Source organism: Anneissia japonica, unplaced genomic scaffold (genome assembly GCF_011630105.1).
Source record: "Anneissia japonica isolate Jap-2015-1 unplaced genomic scaffold, ASM1163010v1 scaffold288275_len480233_cov166, whole genome shotgun sequence".
Taxonomy (NCBI): domain Eukaryota; kingdom Metazoa; phylum Echinodermata; class Crinoidea; order Comatulida; family Comatulidae; genus Anneissia; species Anneissia japonica.
Window position 1 is genome coordinate 302,777 of NW_022738306.1, and position 10,795 is coordinate 313,571.

Here is a 10,795-nt window from a genome sequence, read left to right on the forward strand (position 1 = left end):
GATCCATCATTTGCATGAATATAATGGTTTCATTGGGAGTGTGGTATAAATTTAGCAGTGATACCACAGTATCAACATGAGCAAACTACCCCAGTATCAAAGTGCGCATTGACATTGGTGCAACCTACACGCTAATGACGATGTTGATAAACGTCAATTATTAGGCTAGATGTATTGAAGCACTCTGTTGTCAATGTCAGCTTAATTAACATCGCACAGATAGACTCGTCTTATTCTCTGACTTCCGACCTCTGCCTCAATTAACAATCGATAGATTCTCAATCCCAATTTATTTTGCTTTTCAGGAAAGCAGTAGACACATAAACACCCTTGTTAAAACACCTGTAAAGCCTGTTTACATTATTACGATAACGATCAATGTTGAAAATTGAAGAATAAAAAAAAAAGTTAGGTCTGAGAATGCCATTTCCGGCCATCTAGAGGGGCCAGCGGCGGATTCCAACTTGAATCTGCCACTGGCAGCCATTGCAGACACAAGCATTATACATAATGCATGAAATGCAAATGATTACGGTAATAATAATATCACATAGTACTATACAATTGCCTCTATGCGCTTAACATGAAAATAACCATGAATATCCTAAACCTACAAGGAAGACTATTGAACTGGTAAGGATTGTTAGTACTGTATCTAATAAATTATAAAGCTGTCTAAACATACTTTAAGAAAATTTTGTTTTGTGTTCTTCAGATTAAATTAATGACAGCACCAGCATGAGCTGACTGTAGTATGCACCTTACAAAGAGCAGATCACCGCCATCAATGGTCTGGAAGTACTCCAAGAATGGACAATAACAGAAATGTTTGACAGGAGACGCACCAAAATTGAGCATAGAAATTAATACAAGAAACAAATCCACTCTAGATGATCGAATACTTTTCGTCAGAGGTGTTTAGGTATTTGTGATGAATCAAAGAAATGGTAATGATTGCTAAGAACTTTTAAGTTCTTTTAATATGCATATTAATGACTTCCAATTTTGTAAATAAAAAAAATGTATGAGACATTAGAAAAAAAACTTCATGGTTAAAAAAAAAATGAGCTGGTATAATAGAGGATAAAGGGGTTTGCATGGAGTGTGTGGTTGCATTTTGAGAGATTTATTGACGGCTTGACAAGAATGATAAGAGAGGCTGAATGCACATGGTGAAAATAGATATTGGGTGGTTTCGAAAAGTACTTGATAAAATAGGAAGGGGTTTATTTTTGTAGAAGGGATATGGTGTTCACCGGAATATGTAGGTAATAGGTTATTTATCTTGCATTTAATAAATGAACCAAAATATTTGACAAGCAGTTTAAGTTTAAGAGTTGTTGTTAAGGTTGTTTTTTTTTTTTTTTTTTTTTTGTAGAAGGGATATGGTGTTCACCAGAATTTGTGGGTAATAGGTTATTTATCTTGCATTGAAAAAATGAACCAAAAAATTTGACAAACAGTTTTAAATTTAAGAGTTGTTGTTACGGCTGGTTTTGCTTGAGTTGATGGTAAAGTTGTCAAGCACTAGAAGTACATGTTGTGTTTATCAGCTTTTTCTGTTGCTATGTGGTACACATAACATTGGTGTGTTCATAGGTGCCGAGCATGTAGCGTTGCCACGTACATGATGGAGTGCCATGTGAGATGCTATATATGACAATGTTGATTAATGTTTTACAGTACCATATCATGTGTAATACTGAAAGGCCCGCCAACTGCAATTATAATGCACTGTGTTAGCCGACTGCGACTGCAGTGTTGTATTGTAAAATATGTGTTGATCGAAAGGTAGAGGCAGGCTAAAAACTTGTTTTCTTGTTACAGTGGTGCAAGAATAACAAACTTTTCTTTAAATTTCAAATCTTAATATTTAACTGAGCTTCTTCCTTCTGTTGGTTATTTCCCTCAATATTTATATTAAGGTTTCTTTTAATATTGCTACATTTACTATACACATAGTCCTAGATCATATTATCAGCTTGTCTTGCCAATAAATTTTGAGTACCCAAGTTATGTGATCATCATGTAACATCTCAAACTACTGTAAATTTAGGCTATGTTTACACATGGCAGCTAATGGTTAGCAGGATCCGGATTACAAACATAAGAAAACATAAGGAAATCCCTATCCAGATACCAAGAAGATGATGATCGGATCACTGGCCAATATTAAACAAGGAAATTTGAAATGCGTACTGATAGAAATGCGCTCAACCTGCTAACCAATAGCGCTTGCTAACGGTTAGCGTATCCAGATCCTGGTAGCTGTTTGGGAATTCTTGCACGAATGCTAACAATTAACATTAACGGTTAGCTCCCGATCCGGATTGCTCTCGTGTGAACCTGACCTTGTACTTCAGATTTTGAAAATATGATAGGGTATTTTTTATACAATTCTTTTTTCCCAAAAATATATCAAAGTAACATTTCTCTTTTAAAAATTCCATTTTAATTTAAATAAAAATCAGCCAGCAAAAATGTAAACAGCTAAAGAAAAGTTAAAACTGCTCTACAGTATGTATATATTATATTTAGAATAGCAATAAAAGTATATTGGTGCTAGTTATTTAAAGCAAGAAACAAACTAGGCACTTTTATGTTCAACTTTTGTGGACTAAAGTGACTATGTAAAGTTACATTTGTGTGGAATGTAATAAGTTTGTCATTAAATTGCTTGGACTTGGGTTGCTTGATAATAGTTTGTATTAATTTGCTTGATTCTGAATATATTTGGTATCTATGGTATATTATATAAGTATATTGCTTGTTCGTTATTTGTTTGTGAGAGAGGAGAGAGTTGTGTTTTGCTTTGTGGGATTGCATCTTCCATTTTAATTAGGTTTCTGTGGAGTGAAGTCTAAATAAATATAAAAATCAAATACAAAGTAATATAAAAAAAATATCAAAAGTGAAATAAAAAGATTGTGGGTATATTTCAGAACATAAGATAGTTGTCCATTCTCTCATACACCTGTAACATACTAGCATGAAATACTGTTGCTCGGCATGTACAGATCTTAATGTGGTTGCGTGGGCATGTAGACATTCCTGGCAACATGATCATGCATGCCGTACTGCTAGAAAACATGTGTACAACAATCTAAAGCTTAGCTATGTGTTGACATGCAATACTGTATAGCATGTGTATAGACATAAATGTAGCTATGTTCAACTTCTAAACGTGCAGTACTGGTTTAAACGAATATTTAAAAATCTAAATGTTTTTATGTGGTCATGTACAGTGAGTATGCAATGGGTTTTTATTGGCGTATGATTGCTCGGCTTCTCAGAACAAAACCCACGCTTATGAGTTAGGCAGGATATAGGACAGTTTATCCATTGCATCTTGTTACTGCCACAGGGATCCAGCCAAAATTTTGAATTTCAAAATGTCAAATTTTAATTTCAAATAAAAAGTCAAATTGGAAAAATTATATTAAATTTTTATTTTGAGCCAATTCAAAACAACAGATTGTGGAAGCTGCTTTAAGGTAAAGAAGTACAATATTAAGTGATTCTAATTTATTCAATTACAAAAGGAAACCAATATCTTGAAAAAAAAAATGTTTTTGCTTTTATTTCATATTGCCTGAAGTGAAGTTTACTATAGATTACAAGTAAATCAGGTTGCATAATTTCCATCTGAAAGGTAATATAGTTAATATTGTTGCGACTTCACTATGCTAATTCAGCCCTTAGTGTAATGTTATTTTGCTTGCGTACAATACATCTAGTGAGTAAAGGAAACCTTTACATCTTGTTTGTGTGCACTTTACATCTACATTTTTGAATCGATGTAATAATTGTTATTGCATTTCAAATACCTGAATTAGTCAAATTTCTAAAAACAACCTGTCTGACATGTACGTGTTAATTAACCAGGAATTTGATTTGATGGAGTAGAAATTAATGTGATTAACGCAAATGGTTACAGAGCGTGTATTTTGGCATTGTTTTCTCGTTCTTGTCGACGATTTATGATAGACTTAACTACAGTATTGTGATGTTTGAAATTAATGGATTTTGACTGTGGAACTTAATATATCCAGGTACCATAAACCTAATTCTGATGTTATAACTTATTAACTATGTGTGGTATGAACATTGAATGCGGAGTTGCGTGGGAGTGAAATAGATCAGTCACTTTACAATTTGACACATGGGGGAATTTATGTTTTGGTGTGATTATTTTCAATCCGTTATTTGTTGTGGAAAGTAGTTATTTTCCAATTCAGCAAGTTTGTGTCATAAATAGATATTAGGAATACAAAACAAAAATAAGAATGTTTATTTACGGTAGTTACCGGTAAGTTCTCGAGACATGAATTTTTACCTGTGCATATGCAAAGTTGCACCTGTGCAGTTTATAGTGCATGATACACACAATTTACTAACATGGACCAATCAGATGATGTCATTCATCATTAAAGTAGCAATGGTGTCATTCACCTGTTGGTGATACTACTAAATTCACCAGTAAAAGTGCCATTCTTCTTGCATGTACACAAGACATGTGTCAAAATACCCATGTAGGTGTATTATATAATCTGTCTCAACATGGGTCTGTGTGCGCCTGTACAGTACTTCCATATGTCCCTGTGTACCTGTACATGTGTCTGTGAACCTGTACATACATATGCCATTGTGCACCTGTACAGGTGTATTTGAGCCTCTATTTAAATTTTGGCACACAAGAAGTATTCCTGAATATACGCTTTACAAAATTCATTATTTTATTTGTTGATGCTTATTGTGCTTGTTTTGTAAGAAATATTTATCCAAGAATAACATCCCATGTTGCAATTCATTGCTAAGAAAGTACGAGTAGTCTTTACTAAGCCCCTTGTAAACAGTTAATCAGAGATTGCAATACAAACAAGGATTTTCAATCAAGATGTTGAAAGATACAGCAAGGAGAAATATGTACCTCCTTGGATACAGATCACCCACCTTTGGTACCTGAAACTTTGGGGTGGTCTTGGGGTATTGGCCTCCACATGGAGGGTAGATTAGTGTTAATAGATTGAATTTTTTGTAAAAGTGGTCTCGAATTCAAGGAGTATTGGAGTTAGAGCAATCTTGAATTATATGGTGCATATACAAATACAGATCTCCCTCCAATTAAAGACCACTTTTAGGATGGGTGTTTCCATGGTCTTTAGCAGCTTTAATCTCTAGAATAATAAAGATAAAAGACATTGTTAATATGGGACCACAGAAAAGCGGTCTTTAATTGGAGGGCTCTTTAAGTAGGGGGAGACCTGTATAGAGTTCTTTATTTCAAAGCTTTATTTATTTCCACCTATAAATAAGTGTTCTTTTGAATTTAACATTTTTTAACTGTAGTTTATTCTTGGTTGAAGAAGAATTGTTGTGTTGCCATGATGTAATTTTTTTTATAAAAGAAATTGTACTAAGTTTTGTTCTGCCCACTGGAGTTTGTAGCTAAGGAGACTGTAGCACAGATAGTTTTATCAAAGATACTAGAAATACAAGATAGAGCACTCGCATAGTAAAAATGAGGCGGAAATTGGGCCCGACGTAGGCGGCGCCCTTCTTTATTATAACGCAGGTTTCCTATACTTCGGGCCCGACGTACTGGGCGCCCTTCTGTTGCTAAGTATATCCAGGCGCACATGGCGCCCTTCTTCCTTCTTTTTCCACTAATGGAGAAAAACTTTATCACTAGAGTGCGTCCGTCCGGCCATATGATTCTGCGCTATATTGTTGTTTTCTATACTGATCCATAGGCTTAATTGTTTTGTGTTTTATTTGGATAATAGCAACGATTTCTACCTCCGCCAAGGAGGTTATGTATTCACTGATGTCACTGTCTGGGTACAATTGTACTAATCGCACAATTGTGTACAATTTTTTAATTGAGGATTGACAATTAAATACGCGATGACTTGGCAACGAAAGTTTGGTAGAAGTTTTTTAGATCCAGCCGTATGGGGCGCCCCATTGTTTGTATTTCCACCATGCATTTCGGTGGAACACTCTATCTTGTGTTTCTAGTATCTTTGGTTTTATCATTTTGCTATCATAAGACCTGTCCACACTATCCGTTTTTATGTGACGAAAACATGTGTAAATATGAATAAATATACAGAAAATCTTTGGTCAAAGAAAATTTGATAGTCTGGACAGAGCTTTAAAATAGTTGTTGCAACCCTCTGTAATTTGCTATGCATGTAACAGGTCTTAAGCCACATTTACATTGGATTTAACTAAGACAAAGTTTCAAAGGGTAACATAGCCTGGTCAAAATGTTTATCTGTTTACACTTGAATTTAAATTTGGTAGGTTTTACAGAGACTTACATGCAAATGATCACTTAAATATGCATCTGTAACATTCTAACTTGATTTTTAAACAAATGAAATAAGTACAGTACATGGGTGTATGCAGAGGGGGTCGGGAAGGTCGTACGATCCCACCCCCCCCAAAAAAAAAAAAAAGATTTTATTTTTTTTCCAGACATTTTTTTCTAGGTCTTTTCACAACGGCAAATGAAAAATCATTGATGAAATACCAGCAATGAGTCCAAAAACCTTGCCAATTGTGTGACGTAATCTATCTCAATTTCATAAATTTTTAAACTGAGCCTGCCATCCGCTTCAAGCAAATTGTATTGACATTTGAATCACATCTTCTTGTTATTTCATTGTGAAAAGGTTATGATCATTGATAAAAAATTATGATCACGACCCACCCAGAAAAAATCCCAGATACACCCCTTCAGTAGCCCTTATTTAGGCGAACAAAATTTGTTGAAACACAAGCTTTTGCTAGCTTCATCAGGTAAATGAAAAGCAGAGGATCAAACTGTTCAAAATCAAATACTGTAGCTTTTTTCACAGTACCATCACCAATTTTTTTTTTTTTTTTTTTTTTTAAATACCCGGTAGCTGTTCTTACAGCAATTGTAATTTTCTACCACTTTTATAAGACCTATCATCCATGATGCTTTGTTAATCCCTGGGGCCAGATTTATCAAACTAGAAATCAGCTTAAATTCGTCCATTTTTTTCCTTATGTCAAATTTATCCATATTGCTTAGCTTAAAAATTGCTTAAAATTAGAAAGTCGATTGTACGTTGGCGCCATCTAAGACGATTTTTAAGCCAAGATTTTGCTAAGATTGGGTAATAAATCAGCTTAATATATTTATTAGGGACATCTTAACTTTTTTGACTTAAGACATTTGCTAAGCTGAGATTGATAAATTCCGGGCCTGGTCTCTTCTAGCCAGCCATTATGTTTATATTTTGTTTATAATTTGCCTCATTTACATAATTTGTTTGAACAGTTGATCCTGTTTACTTCCTTTACCTCTGAAGTTGTGTTTCAATAAATTTTGTTAGTCTAAATAAAGTGTTAATAATAATAGTTCTTTCTTATATAGTGCAAAAGTATCTACTTATTTCGTTTGTATTTCATGCTACTGATTATGTGAATTTAACTTTCATTAAGGAGCTTTTCATTTGTTCGGCGATGCTAGAATGGAATCACTCATGCGTGACCGTCCTTCAGCACGTCCTACATTCTTTGCATATGTAGATTTGGCCAAATTGCATCCTAGAATCCGTGTGACGAGAACCTAACATTCTCGCATGCGCAAATGACTTTTTGTGACGTCATTTCGTTCTATGTCCTTCCGTTGTCGTGCAATCGAAAGCCCCCTATTATCATTATCAAGATTGTTATAGCACACATTTAAGTTTCCAAATTCTGACCTTTTGGTGCACAAATATAAAATTATATTTTTGATTATGTGTAGTACCAATGTTTGACTGTTCGCATCAAATTTTTCTTCTTGGTGCAAAACAAACGGCGCATGATTCGCATTGTTTGAACATAGTAATTCAAGGAAAATAATCTAATATGAAAAAAGCTTAAGGACACATAACAATTTCTTTAATGTACAAGTACTTTCAATTCACCCATGGAATTTTTAACTATAAAAACATGAAAATGTCTAATTTCTTGTGTAGAAGTACTTGTAGTGTACTTCAGTGGTTTACCACTGGAATTTGTAACTATAGTTTCAAAAAATTAATGTCAAATACTGTCCCATGTTACAGCGGAACTTACAATATTAGTGTTTGTTGGTGATGTTCAGCAAGAGTTTTTCAATAGGCAGTGGCACCAGTCTTAAACCAATTCTTAATTCTGACTGAATGTTCTGTCATAATAATATCCAATCAGAATTCAGAATTGATTTAAGAGTGTTGTAAAAATAGCAACTCCCCTTAGTATATCCATTTGTATGTAGTGTTTAGACAAAAAAAAAAGACATTTGTACCAACTAACACCAGGCTTACTGATGAACGACACATTTATTATGCAGGAAAACTTTGTTTTTAATTTAAAAAAAAAAAAAAACATCTATAAGATTTTTTTTTTTTTTTTTTTTTTAATTATTTTCCATTACGTGCTTTTTCTGGATTGTTTTGTAAATCACATTATAAAGTAGCATCTATTTACAGGTATGAATGTGTTTTGGCTTGTTTCTCTAGAAGAAACATTACATTGATATTCCAATTTCAAAAGCTGTTAATTCTTTTCATCCAGGGAATATTCCTCCCTGGTTTGATATTTTGTAATTCTAATCTAAATTGCAACTATATAATCCTTAAATGTTACATTTGTTTAATATCTGAATAAAAATGTAGATTTCATAATGCTATTATACCATTTAAAACATATGCAAACATTTAAAAATGTATGGTATCGATATGATACGATTTCTGTAATATTTTGATGTGTAATTTACAGTATGTGATGTGCCCATATATGGGTATGGTGATGTCATACCACACCCAAATATCGCCATATCACATTTTTTTTGTTGCATACAATTTGATAGGGTGGACAGAGCTTTGTCTTTATTGGTCCATCAAACCATTTAAAATCCATGTTGATGGTGTAATCCTGAGTGGGAGTGTGTTTATGACAGTATCTTTGAGGGGGTCCGTGGGAGAAAAGGTGCCTCACAGTTTGAATTATTGTCGATATGACATAGACCTATATCTGTTGATCACCACTAATGGTTGATGCCATGATGATATTAACAATAATCAAGATAATGACTGATGTGCCATTATCCTTGATTTTCTTATGGCAGAGGCCTCTTAAATTTGCTGATTTTGTTAAACCACCTGCAGAATTGTGAAGTATAATAAATGTATCTCATGGAATTGACTGTAAAAAGCAGTGATCACAAAGTGAAATTTATTCCAATGAATAAATGAATAAAGAATGTATTAATTAATTTCACAGATAACTGTGCAATGGGAAGGGTAGAGAGGGGATATGGGAGGGGGATATATACAGGAGCTTTGAGTGATGCTTTCAATTCCCAAAATACCTCTTGTACAGTATTGTTGCTGTTAAAACTGGTACAAAGCTATTTTTAGGCAGAAAATTAGAAGAGATCTCATAATTATGAAGCATAGATTTTCTAAGTACAGTTTATTCAAATAAAATTCAAATTAGACATATAATTACTGGAATGATAATTTAATATTGTGTTGATGTTTCAATCTTCAAAATTAATGTTCAAGAGAGTTTTCCTTATTTCAGTATAATCAGAAATATTATTGATATTAATATTTATTACAAATATTTGATAGTGTTTAATTAAATAATTACTACCTTCTTTATAAAATGATAGCAATGATGTAGAAAAAAGAATTTTAAAATTAATATTGTGCTGATATATTATTGATGTGTACTGTCTGTCAAACTGGGATCAGGTAGAGCTTCTTGATCAACAATAAGTATAACTTATCAATGTAGGAACAGATATTATTGCTGTTATTATTAAACAGTTAACGATCAATTTGTTTGAATTTTTAGTCTGCTGCAAGCTAGAGTCGGCAGTTCTCGTTTGAATTTTTGTTCATGAAAAATCCTATGCATATGTGATAAGGAATAAAATTGTCATAAAATATCTTTTTGTGGAAGTTTTACTTGTATTTTTAGGATTAAACTTGAATGGAGTTTGAGTTTGTGGCACATAATTAATACCATTTTTATTGCTATTACTGAACATTCTTGCATACGAAATTGTTTTGAGCTGTAGGGGGTAGAACAGGCTTATACTAGGGAACCAGAAAATGAAAACAAAATGTGGCTTGCAGTCAAATGGCTAATTTCGATAGCTTTTGCATATGCCTCATGTATAGTCTAGACACCAGGCCTCGCAAAAAGGTCTGTAGCCCAGGGCTAGGCATATTTTTGCTAAATATTCAGTGCAATATATTATTTTTTTTAACTTCGGCACACAGAAAAAGTACATTTCATATTTGGTTCAATATACTTAAAGAACTGACAGACAGTTGTATAATGGCAGCCCCAGTAGCGGATGCAAGGGGGCCCAAAATTATGCTTTTAGACCACTATGTAACTCAAAGAAATGGTAAAGATTATAATTAACAGTAAGTAAGTTTTCATAATTCTTGATGCCCATAAGGTCGTGTTTCTAGACATCACCATAAGTAAACGAAATCCATTTTCTCAAGCACCCCTGGCAAATAGGAGAAATCACTATGAATATGGAATTTTTATTTGATATCCTACACCAATCGGTTGAATCAAATGTCCACTTAATTGTTCCAACTGTTCAATCATGCAAGCTTGTTGCCATAGCTGTAGTATATGTACCGTAAATGCAGACGAATACATCGCATCTCTAGGATATATTTTCTGGGTGGGGGGGCTAAGTTGTCTGATAGGGGGGCTTGAGCTCGTAGGCTCGAGCTGGGAGAAGGGGGTGAGAGGGTGT

At 33.7% G+C, this 10,795-nt stretch overlaps 1 protein-coding gene across 2 annotated transcripts in view; it reads left to right on the plus strand.

The window, feature by feature from the left end:
- LOC117117532 (G protein-activated inward rectifier potassium channel 3-like) overlaps positions 1-6,136 on the plus strand; it is a 61,779-nt gene extending 55,643 nt beyond the window's left edge. For both annotated transcript variants that reach the window (XM_033261848.1, XM_033261849.1), the window contains exon 3: positions 716-6,136. The gene's annotated coding sequence lies outside the window, so the exon portion shown is untranslated. The remainder of the gene's footprint in view (positions 1-715) is intronic.
- Positions 6,137-10,795: the final 4,659 nt, after the last annotated feature.